The following is a 3,065-nucleotide window of genomic DNA, read 5'->3' as shown; positions in this document are numbered from 1 at the left end:
CGGTCACAACACTGAATAGAATGTTGGCAATCACAGCAACAGTCCAGAAATTGTTGCCTCGCGACTTCTTCACTGCCTCCATTGCTGATCAGTGAACTAAGTGCTGTTTTGCCCGAGTTTGCGGGGTTAAGTAACAGTGGAAAGCTAGACAGGAATAAACTGGTTTTGAGCTGACGTGCGTCGCCTATTCAACATTACAGGAACACATGTCTGAAATCCACTGTCGTTGTTTACGTACAGTTGTTTTACTCTAGTTACGATATGCCTCTCGATTTATAGAGAGTTAAATACAAGAAAGCTGAAAAAGCGAAGTTAAACCACAGATCAAAGTTGTGATTGTACAATAAAGCGCTGTACTCCGTGCGAGGTTCACCATATTTACCTTTCGCGAACCAGCCAATTTCGCGCCAAAATGTGTAACAGTTTTTAAATCGATGCAGTTTCGCTGTTTACACGACCAATGATACCGTATCGTTTTGAAAACGTTCCACTTTTGAAAGCGTTTTCAGAACGATCCTGTCCTGATAACGAACTCAACCGGCGCCGTGTAAACGAAAGGCGTAACCGAGTTGAAACCACAAAAGGAAACCGCGTCCTTGTAAACAGTGCCTGAAAGCTGTAGTGTATTAATTAATTTTTTGACTTTGTTATTTAATTTATTAATTACAATCTATAGATTAAAAAACCAAAGGATGAACTGCAAGGGAGTCTTATACCCCATATAAAAACAGATCACCTAAAAATATATAAATAGAACAGCTACTTAAGAATCATGGAAAAATTTCCTAACTTTAGACTTAAAAATATTTACATTATCACAAACACGAATGTCTAACGGTAGTTGATTCCACTGGTCAGTAATTCTATGTAAAAAACTATACTTTAAGACATTAGTTCTAGCATATTTCTTCTTTAAAGTTAGAAAATCCTTAGCCCTAAGTGAGTAGCGCTCAGTTTCCAAGTAGAAATCTATAATTTGACTAACGTTAAAATCAATGTTTCCATTAAGTACTTTATATAAGAAAGTCACATCAGCCGGTGATCGTCTCTTCTCCAGTGACATGAGGTTTGTCTTCTTTGAAGCGAATGTCATAGGGATCATCACTTTTCAGGATAAATTTAGTCGCTCTTCTCTGTACTCCTTCCAACTTATCAATATTTCTCTTTGTATATGGGGACCACATCACTGAACAATATTCCAAATTTGAACGGACCAATGAGCAGTAAAGAGCACGCAAGGTCTTGGGGTCATCCATACCTTTACAAGTTCTCTTAATCAGACCGAGCATTCTGTTAGCCTTAGATATTACGTAATCTATGTGAGGGTTCCACGATCAGTGATGATTTGTAATAATCCCCAAGTCTTTAAACTCTTTAACCTCTGCCAGCTCAGAGTTTTCCAGAAAAAAAAATAGAAGTGAGTCATAATTTTGCATTTCTTGACGTTGAAGTTCATGAAATTCGAAACACTCCACTGATGTAGACTATCCGGGTCCTGTTGAAACAGTTTAAGATCACCGGCCGCGTCAATGACTCTAGAACATTTGCAATGATCAGCATAAAGTGTAATGGTACTGCCAGGAAGTACTACCTCAGGAAGGTCACTGATAAATATAATAAAAAAAGGCCCTGATATAGATCCCTGAGTGGGAATTCCAGAGAATCACAGGGTAGCGTCGCCTAGCCGTGGAAGGATAGCTCGTACATAGAGCCCCAAAACGAACACACAAGCACCACATGTAACAATCCCAAGTGTTTTAATTTTACGTGATACAAAATGGAACGTAGCCAGGTAGCGATAAATAAGGTAGTTGCTGAATACTTGGTGTGATTGCGATGGCAAATGTGGTAGAATTATGTGTGTGTGATTCGAACTAGAAGGCAACAGAAAACGAAACAAAGTTAATTAATCGACTTACAAACGGTGTAAGTCGATTAACAATGACCTATTCTTGAAATCAACTGAACTACTAATGAATGAAATGATAAACTAAATCGAGCATAAACAATATAGGTAATTTATTTTGGTAGAGCTCCTAGCGTACTTGAAAAGCGCGGGTAGCGGAGTAGACAAAACAATTTTCCACGGAGCAGCGGAGCGCACGACCTCTTGACAGCGATCAAAAAATGGTTCTCTCTTTGTCGCAGGCCCGTAATATGAGCGAATGACTGAGATAAATTGCGTAACAATTTCACACCAATTACAGTAATCGACTAAAATAAACCGTGACGTAGATAAACGTTAACTAAGCGTAAACAATCGGTGTTTAAGCAATAATCTAAGGCACAAAGGAAATAAATATCGTTTCAAAACTAATACTGAGGGACTCCAGATGAGACATGGGACGACAGAGCGGAATAATGAAAATGCTACGTCAGAGGGTATGCGGTCAACAACGCGGGCTCAAAAGTCCTAGGTCTAAAATTTAGCGAAATTAGCGGAAAATAATAAGGGTGACTTTTAAAACCGAGGAAATCTGTTTTCGCCAAAGGCGCTTTCCTATTTCGGAAGGTTTTAAGGAGAAAATTAATTTTTTAAAATTTTTAGGGGGTGTACCAAGTTTTTGGAGGTTGTTCTGTAAAAGAAAAGCGGCAAGGAAAACGACGCCTCGAAGCAACAGAATAGGAAATCAACCATGCGAACGACTCAAAATCCATGTTTCCGCGGCAAAATCTAGCGCATGCGTATACGTTATCCAGCTCTGTCACATGGGACCAGTTAGAGGATATACCATCCAGCACTACTCTCTGTCGGCCATTGTTTAAATAGCTTTCACACCATTTCAATAATGAGCCATTGATTCCGAAGTTGCACAACAAAACTGCATGGTTCAATAATGTTCTAGAAGTAGCTGTGTCATGCTGAGTCATCCCTGAATTAATATATAAATAGAATCTGTTGTAATGTTACGGAACGTTCTAGAGTCTTAACCGTACCTATAAAAGCCGAGCTTGTAACCAGATGTAACGTGTAGCTTAGTTGCTGGTATAGCCCGTTAGATATCAATAAAGGTGTATGCTGCAGAATACAAGACGTCCACACTTCAAAAGCGTCATGCGTTGTG

This window comes from Stylophora pistillata, chromosome 2 (genome assembly GCF_964205215.1).
Source record: "Stylophora pistillata chromosome 2, jaStyPist1.2, whole genome shotgun sequence".
Taxonomy (NCBI): Eukaryota; Metazoa; Cnidaria; class Anthozoa; order Scleractinia; family Pocilloporidae; genus Stylophora; species Stylophora pistillata.
The sequence above is the reverse complement of the archived record's forward strand: the minus strand, read 5'-3'. Positions refer to the sequence as shown.